The sequence below is a fragment of the Pan paniscus genome, chromosome 17 (assembly GCF_029289425.2).
Source record: "Pan paniscus chromosome 17, NHGRI_mPanPan1-v2.0_pri, whole genome shotgun sequence".
In the NCBI taxonomy this organism is placed as follows: Eukaryota; Metazoa; Chordata; class Mammalia; order Primates; family Hominidae; genus Pan; species Pan paniscus.
Window position 1 is genome coordinate 26,278,511 of NC_073266.2, and position 12,151 is coordinate 26,290,661.

At 45.0% G+C, this 12,151-nt stretch overlaps 1 protein-coding gene across 1 annotated transcript in view; it reads right to left on the reverse strand.

Moving 5' to 3' along the window:
* GNAL (G protein subunit alpha L) overlaps window positions 1-12,151 on the reverse strand; it is a 195,374-nt gene that overhangs the window by 139,722 nt on the left and 43,501 nt on the right. The gene's annotated exons all lie outside the window — the stretch shown is intronic.

Here is a 12,151-nt window from a genome sequence, read left to right on the forward strand (position 1 = left end):
ATTGGCATTCTCAAAACGAAATGCGTGTGAACAGAAAGGCAGTCGTTGCTGCCAAAGAGGGCCCAAATGCCATATACGGTCCTGTGAAGCCATGGGCTCTGATTTATTCAAATAAATCAAATGTGATGGAAGAGACTAGGCACCAGCGGGTCAGGTTGGAGGGGACAGCCAGGGCCAGGGCTGCAGAAGGCATCTCAGAAGTCTTAGTGCATTTGAAAGTTTAATTATTTAAATTTCTTTTATACTTAGTTTTGTAAATTTTGAATAATAATTTAAAAACTTGGTCTCTTTCAGTCCTTCGGATTGAAGATGGCAAATGTTGAAAAAAAAGTCACCTGTTCTCTGGTTAGCTGAGCTCAAGTCCCCAATAGCAGTAAGAAGGAAATTTGTTTCCCATTATAAGGAGCCTCCCACCCCCGCAGAAATTTAATTAACAACTGGATGAAAGGATAAAAAAATTCAAGGCAGCTGTTTCAGTTCACGACAGGCCAAGATCCAGGAGATGCTGATCAAGTTTGAAAACTGACTAGATGTATGTATAGCACAAGACGGTGGATACATTAAATTTTAATAAAAAAACAATAGATAGAAAATGTAATAACTGGTCTTCTGTAGTCTTTATACTTTAAAGGTTATTAAAGATGAAAACTGCACTAAGACTTCTGGAACAGGTACATCAACAGTTTTAGCGCCCATCACAGTGGCTCACACCTGTAGTCCCAGCACTTTGGGAGACCAAGGAGGGGCAGATTGCCTGAGCTCTGGAGTTTGAAACCAGCCTGGGCAACATGGCGAAACCCCAATTCTACAAAAATTACAAAAGTTAACCGGGCATGGTGGGATGCACCTGTAGTCCCAGCTACTTGGAAGGCTGAGGCAGGAGGATTGCTGGAGCCCAGGAGGTCGAGGCTGCAGTGAGTCATGTTTGCATCAGTGCACTCCAGCCTGGGTGACAGAGCTAGACTCTGTCTCTGAGGAACAAAACAGTTTACGAAAGGTGAATGGTCACTAAATTCTATGCACTAACAATGCTCCAAGAAGCCGAAAGCTATAGCCCGAGAGTTGCAAACAACTGGGTGGTGCTGGAGTTGTGGCCACTGAGTGACCAGTGTGCACACAGCCCTCAGCTGGGGGTCCCTTCGGGACATTTTAAACAACTTGCTGTTGTTTTATCTCTCTTTTTTTTCTTAGTATCTTGGTGGAAATAACCTGAGTAGATGATCATTCATTTTTAGCAGCAGAGATCATTCTGTGACCTAATTATAATACACTTAAAAAACATCATGATAAAAATTTTAATGATTTTTAGAGAAAAGCAGGGAAACATTTTTCCATTTTCCTTTTCTGTACATAATAATCTGTGATCAAATATTTTAGAATGTATTGAAATAATTTATCTTCTATTTTTCTTACCCCTATAACCAAAGTAATATTAAGGAGCTTTTAGAAGTGTCATCTGTAAAGGAGAATAACACATTCTTCTTTAACTCACAGCTTTAAAAACCAAAATAACACTGAATCAGTAGGAAAAGTAGGTTACATGTCTCTGACTTCACCCCTTGTCCAAAAATCCAGGACTGAAATATTCCCACTAAAGCACTGGACTCAGTGGCACAGATAGGAGTTTAATTACTGTGTTAGAAGGTGGAAAGGCCATTGAATATGTCAAAACAAAACCAAACAAAAGCGTATCCCACAAAGCCTAACAAGAGGAACCTGCAAATAGAATGAACTGTCAAGGTCTTACAATTCAAAAATATCCCCGAAGACCACCAAACTAGGTCAGGCTGTGAGGCAAGGGTAGGTGTGGGGACCACTGGTGTATTTTAAGAGAAACCACACACCTCAAAGTTGCATTTAAAACACATTTTACAAACCAGAAATCAAATAAAGTGCCCAATAATTTGCATTTGAACAGTGAAAATCAGCAACCCCATCTGTTTCAATCTGCTGTTTAACCTCATATAGCCTAGCAGCATTTTGGACTACAGCAGATATTCAAACACATGTTGTTTAGCCAATGTGTTTTAATACCAAAGTGAAGTTTCAAAACCAGTCTAAAAAGCTTTAAAGATGGTGCTCTCTTTACCAATTAACAAACATCAGATGAAGTAAAATGTAAAAATTTTTCAAGCAAATCTACCATATATGAACAAAGTTTCTTTCTGAGGGAATATTTTATGATAAAAAATAATTTTAGCACTTAGAGATGGTTCTAGATACCCTGACTTTTCTCCTCTTCAAATGATTATATTCACAAACATATTTTAGTATAAAGTGAGTCGGACTCCACAAAGTCCCTTGATTTGGAGCAAAAAGACAGAGGAACAATGTGGTCCGCATTGTAAATGCCTAACAGTGGTGGGTTTTTTTTTTTTTTTGTATTAGTGAGTGCTCCTGTGGAAAATCAAAGGTGTGGTGACATCCACATGTTAATCGCAGTGTTAACACCTGATTCTGTGTAAATCCTAGCGCCAACACCTGATCTCATGTGGCCCCTAGGCTAACACCTGATTCCATATGAATCCTAGAACTAGCACTGATCCAATGTTGGAATTCAGTAATGTCTGTCTGTCTGCCTCACACTGTTCTCATATTTTAAGCAAATCAAGTGAGGATATACCATAAGGGAAGATGGTTCGTAGAGTCCAATTTCGTGTCCACACAAAAAGGAAAGGAGGATTCAAGTAGTTGAACACATGGATATTGCTACCTACAGGCTGTCACCCATAGAGATGTATTCCAGAAAGGATAAGAACACTCTAAGACCAATTTCTTAAGTTTCTGTGCAGTTGAGCAAATAGGACTAGCACAGCCCACTCCCTCAGAGGGCAGTGTGCCAGGATGGGTATGAGGCGAGGGCTAGGTGGCGTGGGAGGGACACTGAGGGGTGTGTGAGGGTCCTTGGAATCGGGCAAAGCTTCATCATGGGAGCGGCATCCGAGGCCGGTGTTGAGGAGTGGTGGGGTCGGACCACATGGAGGGAAGGCGCACATTTAAGGTGAGAAGGCACTGCAGAAGGATAGGCAGAGGGAAGGGAACTGGTATCGCCCAGGAGGCAGGTTGGCAGACGATGAAACTCAGTCTCAGAGGTCGGGTGAGCATATGAGCCCCAGAATGCGTGTTCTTGGCACGGAAACTTTTCTTAAGAGGCAGCCCCTCCGCTGGGTGCAGCATAGCGGTTGCTGAACAAGAATGCCAGCAGAGGTCTTTTTCTTTGTTATTCTCTGTCCTTCTCAGTGCATGGGTGAGGGTAACAGTACTCCCCTCATGGGGCTGTGGTGAGGATTAGATGAACTGATTCACTGCATCAAGCTCCCAGTAAGTGGACTGTGGTAATTATGACGATCATTCAATAGGAATAGAACTAATATATATCCATCTTATCCCTCTCCATGAGGCAGCATGCGGACGTCCTTGAGGATTTCCTAGCTTTTTCTGCTGAGCAGACACATGAACAACGAACTATAGTCCGGTCAACAAACACTCACTGAGGGCCTGTGACACTCAGCTGAGCACAGTGTAAGCTGCTGGCTGGGAACACACAGGTAACAAAGCATACTAGGAACTGTACAAAAATGCACATGTGATGGGCGAATGGGTAAGCAAAATGTGGTAGAGACAGAAAGTAGAATGGTGGTATCCAGGGGCTGGGAAGAGAGGAGAAATGAGGAGTTAGTGTTTAACGGGTACAGAGATTCAGTTTGGGAGGATGAAAAATTTCTGGAGATGGATGGTGGTGAAGATTGCACAATGATGCGAATGTACTTAATGCTACTGCGCTGTACTCTTAAAAATGATTTAAATGGTACATTTTATATTGCATATATTTTACCAAAATAAAAAAGAACAAAATGCACATGTAGAATTTTCAGCACAGCAATTGTGGGAGACAGTCTCCTGATGACAGCTGAGTGACTTCAATTCCTTGTTCTTAGACACATTTACTGCAATTATACTTTTACACCAGCAGGTGACAACATGGAGCCTGGGGGACGGATGGAGGCTCTGAGGTGCTTTTAAAGCAATGCATGTTCATTCATTCATTCATTCATTCATCATAAAGCATTCTTTGAACACCTACTATACATCTAGCACACTTCCATGCCTTGACATTATAAGGATAAATAAGACATTGTCCCTGATCTCACTAATTTAATAGTCTAGTTGAGAGGGATGGACCTGCAGTCAAGTTCTGTGAATTCTGTAACGATTACAGCGGGAGCACAGAGGAGTTTGTGTGGTTAATTCTACAAGTGCATAAAAAACATCATTTCATTTTTTTTAGAGAAATTTATGCTAATATTTGTAAGTCACTCTTCATTTTTAAAAGACACTGAAAGGTGCTTTATTTTCAGCATCTCATTTGATGATTATAGAATGCACCATATTGCCCACAATTTGGTCCATAGCTTTCACAGGGGTCTGAAAGGGTAGAGTTCTGTTGGATTCCAAAGCCTCCACCCTTTCCCGGATGAACTCTGAGGCCTCTTACAGATTTTAAAAAACTACACCCTTCTCTCTTCTACTAATTCCAAAAGGAAAAATCAAAGAAGCCTACCTCCTTTCCCACTCAGTTAGGCAGATTAATCTGCATATAATGACTGGTGAATTAATTATCTCTTTGCCCAGTTGCCTTAGCAACTGGTTTCTTTTAGAATTTGGTTTAGTTACAGAGTTTAAAGCAACAGTATTCCTTGTAATAGAATATCGAATTGTCTATGCAATTAAACATAACATAAACTTTTCTTATCCCAGGTAGGAACTATGAGCCTTTCTCAGAGAAGCTGGAGTGGCTCATCCTAAAACTTGCAGGGCTGTTGACAAAGAGGAAGGGGCACAGAGCTTCATCTTTGTCTATGTTTGCATTGCATGGTTTGCTTTTATTTGTCATCACATAGCAACATTTGATGAATTTAAACTATGGGTAAGTTGAGACTGACATTCAAAAGGGATTCCCTCATTGCACACGAATCCCAAACAAATTTAGATGTATTGTATGGTTGAGCAAATGAAGAAATGTGTTATGTTGTGAATGAGAGCCAGGATTTTCAGAAAGGAAGAGGCAACACACACATATGGAATGAAGAGAAGCAAGAGGCCTGTGGGGATGGACTGGAATTGCAAGAATTGGTATGAGCTCATGATTTTTAAAATATACATAGACACACTCATGATTCTGTCCACAAATGGGTGTGTGCAAGTGTATTTGTGAGCCTGTGTATGTTTGTCCCTGTGTATCTACATGCATGTATTTCCTACTTCTGTCTGCTGAAATGCCAAGAAGTTAAGACTCTCCAGTAGCAGCGAGCAGGGACAGTACCCAGATCTTGGTCATCCTTAGAGAAATAGCTAACTGGGGGTGTGGGGCGTGGAGTGGGCAGGGCAGGGTAGCTATGAGCTAAACCTGGAACATTGTTATGTCGGAAAGTAAGGAAGTGCCCCAAAATGCTGGGGGTATACCACTAGCACACAAGAGCTGGACTGAAGGGGCTCTCATTTGGCCAAATCTGGGATGATGTGAGCACCAAAACAGTTAAGTACTGTAACGAATTCTAAGCCACTGAAAATTACAGGCCTGTCAGGTGTCCCTGCCCACAACAGACAGATAAATAAATAAATAAATAAATAAATAAATAGAAAAGGGAGGACTCTAGCCAAAGGCAGCTAGTGAATGCGGAAGGAGGGCTGGGACAGGGGACACATCCTTTTCAACCACCGTGGGGAAGCATGGATTGGGTGGAATTGGCAGCAGATGCTGAACACAGGGGGAGGTTTTAACGAGGAGCAGGAGGGCTGTATGGTCTTAAAGTGTCTCCCCATAGGGTGCGTATTAGTGGCAACATGAAAAAAAAAAGAGTAACCACACAGTGGAGAAACTGGACACCAAATTGGGTCATCAAAATTGACCCCCCCAGTGCGGGAGGTGTGGGCATCACAGGTTTCCACAGGTGAGACCCCGGGAAGGACACCACAGAGTGTATGCAGTGCTCTAGCCAGAAAGGTATTTCCTGAATTTAAGTCAGGAGGAAACATCGGGCAAACCTAAAATTAAAAAAAAAAAAAAGGAGAGGGACGTGTATTCTTCACAAATGCCAATGTCATAAAGAGCTAAGGAGCGATGCAATACCTCCAATCCTGGAGGGGAAAATGCTGGAGAACACATAGAGGGGCCGACCGATGAAACTGCTGTGCAGATGATGACGGGTCAGACACACTTATTGTCTCAATATCCAATCGAGTGATTTTGAGAACCGTACCATGGTCACCTAAGGGAATACCCTGCCCCTAGAAACACACATGGACGTCCTTTGGGAGTCAACGGCCATGATGGCCACAGCAAGCTCTCAGAAGATTGAGAAAGATTCACCTGTCTACACCTCCACCTGCACATCTACAGAATGTATGCAAATGAGACGGCACACAGGGAAATGTGAACAAGAGGCGAACCTGGGTGAGGGGCATTTAGGAAACCTTTGAAGTCTTATTCTTGCAACTTTTTTCTAAGTTTGAGATTGTTTCCAAATGAAAAGTTGAATAATGAGAACAGCCTCAGATGCTCTGCTCTGTAAGAATTTCCCTGAATCTGAGCACCAAGTGCCCCCAGGGATCTAGGCTGCGCAGGGCACTCTCTGGGCCCTCACCTGCCCTCGTTCAGTGGGCAGCAGACACCATCATGGTGTTTCTGCTCGTGTACTTCGGTGATGCACTGATCGCATGAAATAAGGCAGTAAGATGTTATGACGTCGGGCGGCAAAGAGCAGTGGGCTCCTCCGCAGCACTGAGGTTCTGTGGGTGTTGAGTCCCCCAGGTCACTGCCATCCTGCCTTGCAACCCGCACATCCTCCTCATCCTCACCCGCTCTGCACGGACTCATACCACACAGTTTTCCAATTCTGCCTGGAAGCAGTGCCTCCTCCTTTTCCCTGGGGAATAACTGCTTCAAGAGGAAAGGCTTGGCTGGGCGTGGTGGCTCATGCTTGTAATCCCAGCACCCTGGGAGGCCGAGGCAGGTGGATCACTTGAGGCCAGGAGTTCGAGACCAGCCTGGCCAACACGGTGAAACCCTATTTCCAGTGAAAATACAAAAAATTAGCTAGGTGTGGTGGTGGGCGCCTGTAATCCCAGCTACTCAGTAGGCTGAGGCAGGAGAATTGCTTGAATCCGGGAAGTGGAGGTTGCAGTGAGCTGAGATAGGGGAAGCTGGGGCATGTCTGCCTCGGCAGCGAGCTGGTCATGAAGGTGCCATGCTGGGCTCTGCTCACAGAGGTCAGGCCATCCTAGATAACAGCCCTCCCCTCAGGGAGCTTGGTGTCCCAGCCAGAGACATTGCTGCCCACAGCAGACCTGGCCTGGCCAATGCATGCTACAAGAAGTTAAGACACAGAAGCCAAGGGCCAGGGGTCCAGTGGCTCAGGCTGTGCTTGGGCAGGAGCCTAAACGCTGGAGGAGGCCTTTGGGGCCTGCTTGGAACAGTGGGACTTTTGGGGTGGGTGGTGCAGGCTAAGCTCATGTTGGGAGCCCGGCAGCCAGAGGAGCTAGAAGAGAGAAAGCCTGGAAGCAGGGTCTGTGGGAGGCTTTGATATTAAAAGAGGAAATGCAAGTCAGCCCTTCATCTGCTGAGTGATGAGCTACCAGCAGGTCTGTCAGCCCCAAGTCCACTGCCTTCTGTGAAGCAGAGCCTGGACGCTGGGGATTCTGCCGGCCTGCAGACCCACCCTCTCCGGCCCAGGGGGCTGGCTCTGCAGACAGCCTCCACTGGGTTCCCTGGCCCAGCTCCTGTGGGTGCAGGGGGAATGGCAGGGTGAGGGGAGGAGGTCAGGGTCCTTCCCCCGTTCCCCCATGCCAGGCTGAATGCCGTCATCAAGCTCTCTTCAGTAACCTGTTTTGAGGGGATCGTTTGTTTTCTGCCAGATTTCTCACCCAAATGGTTCCCGTCCTCTGGGCTGATATGTCCCTGTGCTCAGCACAGGGCTTGGGGAGCAGAGGCATCTGGATTTCAGTCCCCATGGCTACTCTGGTCAGATGACCCTGTGCGGATGGAAACCTGCACTGCTGTGTGGGGTGGCCCTGGCACACTGGCAGGTCTGGGCAGCTTTGATCTGACAAGGGCTGTGCTTTCAGAAGGAAGGTGAACCAGTGGACTGGAGAGATGGGGAGAGTGGGCAGGAGGGCAGTGAAACCCACTGCAGAGACCCCGAGGTGCAGCCAGGGAGGTAAGCGCAACAGACATTCAGAAGAGTGGAAGAGAGAAACATTCAGAGAGACGTGGAAGACCTTGGGGGCTGATCAGACTTGAAGGTCAGGGAGAGGGAGATGAGAAAATGCCTTAGGATTCTTAGAATTTGACTAGAAAACAATATACACAATTTAAAGCATTGGTAGGCATTATTGTAATGAAGCAAGCTATTTTCTCTTCTACAAAGATGATTAAAACATGCACAGTAAGCTCATTGTATATATAGTAGTCCTCAGATGAATATTTAACAAAATGTATTTTTTAAAGTTTGAAATACTCCACTTACCCGCATGTGATTGTTACACATTGGATGCTTGTATCAAAATATCTCATGCAACCCATAAATAGATACACCAACTATGCATCCACAAAATTTAAAAAAATTGAAATAATTCCAAGCTCACAGAAAGAATAGTATAAAAATGTTCCACATACTCTTCACCCAGTTACTTCAATTGTTAGCATTTTGCTACATTTGCTTTATCATATACTTTCCCTATCTGTATGTTTTCATATTCGTATTTACACATTTTTTCCCCCTGAACCATTTGAAAGTAAGCTGGAGCCAGTATGCCCTTGTCCATATGTATTTCCTAAGGCTGAGATTCTCTTACATAACTACAAATGTTGCTACAGTCCTACTGACTAATCAACCGTCCATATACAAAGTCTGCTAACAGAACCAAGTGTCCTTTGTAGCAATCTCCCCATCCTTCTTCCAGGGGCTGGCCCAGGATCACACAGCATTTAGCTGTCCTGTTTCTCTTCTAACGCAACTGGGGAATTTACACCCTGCAGTTGACATGGGAAAATGATTGTGAAGGTTGTTCTTCATGAGCTAGAGGAGGTTATCATCACCACCAGCAGCTTCTAAACAGCAAGGCTCAATCTCTCAGACACACCAAGCACCTTCTGCAAACAGGGGTTGCAGAAGTCAAGTACAAATCTTTCAAAACAACTGCTGTACAAATGCAGTTTAAAGGTATGTGATACTTTAAATCTTATTTAAAATAAAACTAATACTTCTACATACAAAAAAATAAAACCACAAAGAAGTATCTTTAAAAAATAATAGAGATAGGGTCTTGCTCTGCTGCCCAGGCTGGAACGCAGTGGTGTGATCATAGCTTATTGCAGCCTCTAACACGTGGGTTCAAGTGATCCTCCCGCCTTGGCCTCCTGAGTAGCTAAGACTACAGGTGTGTGCCACCACGCATGGCTAATTTTTAAATTTTTTGTAGACACGAAGTCTCACTATGTTGCTCAGGCTGGTCTGGAACTCCTGGCCTCAAGTAATCTTCCCGCCTCAGCCTCTCAAAGTGTTGGAATTACATGTGAACCACCATGCCCAGCCAGAAGTATCTTTAATAAAAGAAGTCTCTCCCTCTGTGGGAAGAAAATAGACTAGATTTGGAGATGTACTGGCATGTTAAGTCCCAGAGTAGGTTGCGGGACAAGACAGAGAGTAGTAAACTCTGCATATCAAATCATTATGTTAATGGCTTCTTGTATATGAACAGGGGGAGGGCTCGAAGGCATCCGATAAACAATTGGGACCCAGGAAGGAAGGTTTCCAGTGTTGCTGTCTGTCCTTTTCCATTCTCTGAACTTTTTACTGTGACCTTGCACTTTTTTCTCCCTTCCTTCCTTCCTTCCTTCCTTTCCTTCCTTCCCTCCCTCCCTCCTTTCTTTCTCTCTTTCTTTTTTTTTTTGAGACAGGTTCTCACTCTGTGGCTCAGGCTGGAGTGCAGTGGCACAATCTCGGCTCACTGCAAACTCCTCCACCTCTAGGGCTCAGGCAATCCTCTCAACTCAGTCTCCCAAGTAGCTGTTACTACAGGTGCATGCCACCACACCTGGCCAACTTTTTATAGTTTTAGTAGAGGCGAGGTTTTGCCATGTTGCCCAGGCTGATCTCGAACTCCTGGGCTCAAGTGATTCTCCTGCCTCAGCCTCCTAAAGTGCTAGGATTACAGGTGTGAGCTTCACACCTGGTCACATTCTTTTTAATTAAAGAGACCAATGAGCTACTCTTATTTAAATGATCCATTCCTTATCATCACTCTCTTCATTGAGCTCAACTCACTTATTAATACCACTTATCAATACCCTATCAGGTCGGGCACAGTGGCTCACACCAGTAATCCCAACACTTTGGAAGGGCAAGGCGGGTGGATCACTTGAGGTCAGGAGTTCGAGACCAGCCTGGTCAACATGGTGAAACCCCGTCTCTACCAAAAACACAAAAATTAGATGGGTGTGGTGGTGCGAGCCTGTAGTTCCAGCTACTTGGGAAGTTGAGGCAGGAGAATCACTTGAACCTGGGAGGTGGAGGTTGCAATGAGCCAAGATCGTGCCATTGCAGTATAACCTGGGTGATAAGGGCGAAACTCCATCTCAAAAAAAACCCCCACAAAAACAATAAACAAAACCTTATCAAATGCCCACCAATCCTCACGTCGGCCTGGCGTTTTCCCTGTGCCCACCTGAGTCCAGCCTTTCTCTTTATCTAGGATGCTCTCTTCCCACTTCTCTGCATGTCCATCAAACCAGTTCTATACTTGGTTCAAGCACTCCTGCATCAGATAGGGGACGCTGGTCTAAATGCCATTTGCCCTTTAGCTTCCTGCCTGGTTGCTGTGGTTCTCTGAGAATGTCAGGTTTCTCCAGTAGAATAAATCCCCCCAAAGGCTATTTCCTACATGCTCATCAGATCATTGATGCTTACTGAGTGAACTACAGAATGACCCCAGCAGTGGTCCTGCTTAGGGTCTGTTAGTATTCCCTTTGCAACCTAAAACCTCACCTGTTGAACGATGCCATCAGATCTTTAGAGTCCTAGGAGAGCCTATGAAACTCCCATGCTATCTAGAATGCAAGCTATTGCTAATCTCTCAGAACTTGCTGCTCTCCAAGGACATGTCATTTAAGCCACACAGCCATGCTCCAGCCCTCAGAGCCCAGACATGATTGCCTCCACTGAATCCATTCTATGTGATTTGATCCTGTCCTGTAAAGAAAATCTAGGCCTGGCACGGTGGGTCACGCCTGTAATCCCAGAACTCTGGGAGGCCAAGGTGGGTGGATCATGAGGTCAAGGGATCGAAACCATCCTGGCCAACATGGTGAAACCCCGTCTCTACTAAAAAGACAAAAATTAGCTAGGCATGGTGGTGCACGCCTGTAGTCCCGGCTACTCGGGAGGCTGAGGCAGGAGAATCGCTTGAACTGGGAGGCGGAGGTTGCAGTGAGCTGAGATCGCGCCACTGCACTCCAGCCTGGTGACAGAGCAAGACTGTCTCAAAAAAAAAGAAAGAAAGAAAGAAAGAAAGAAAGAAAGAAAGAAAGAAAGAAAGAAAGAAAGAAAGAAAGAAAAGCTTATTGCTCTTCCCTAACCCCCAGTTCCATCGAGAAACCACCGAGCCTCTGGAAAGATGGTTTCATCTGAACTAAGAGCTGTTTCAAAAAGGATGAGGCCACCCCACATCTTCATCCCTTCTGGTGTGGCTGGGGGCCTCCTCCAGGAGAGAAATGATGGCGCAGTTCTGCAGAACGGACACAGGACCTGTCCAGGAATGTGCAGAATGACACGCACACACAAGTTCTGGGCTTGGACTTTTTTTTTTTTTTTTCAGTGACAGACATAGGGGATACAAGTGCAGTTTTGTTGCATGGCTATAGAGCATAGTGTAGGCATCACTTGAATAGCGTACACTGTACCCAGTAAGTAATCGTCCCTCCCTCCCTCACATCCTGCCTCTCTAATGTCTGTTCTTCCACTCCTGTGTCCGCGTGCACACATTGTTTCACTCTCACTTATGAGAACATGTGGCATTTGACTTTTGTTTCTGAGTTATTTCACTTAGAGAATTACCCTCAAGAAGACATGATTTTACTCTTTTTACAGCTGAA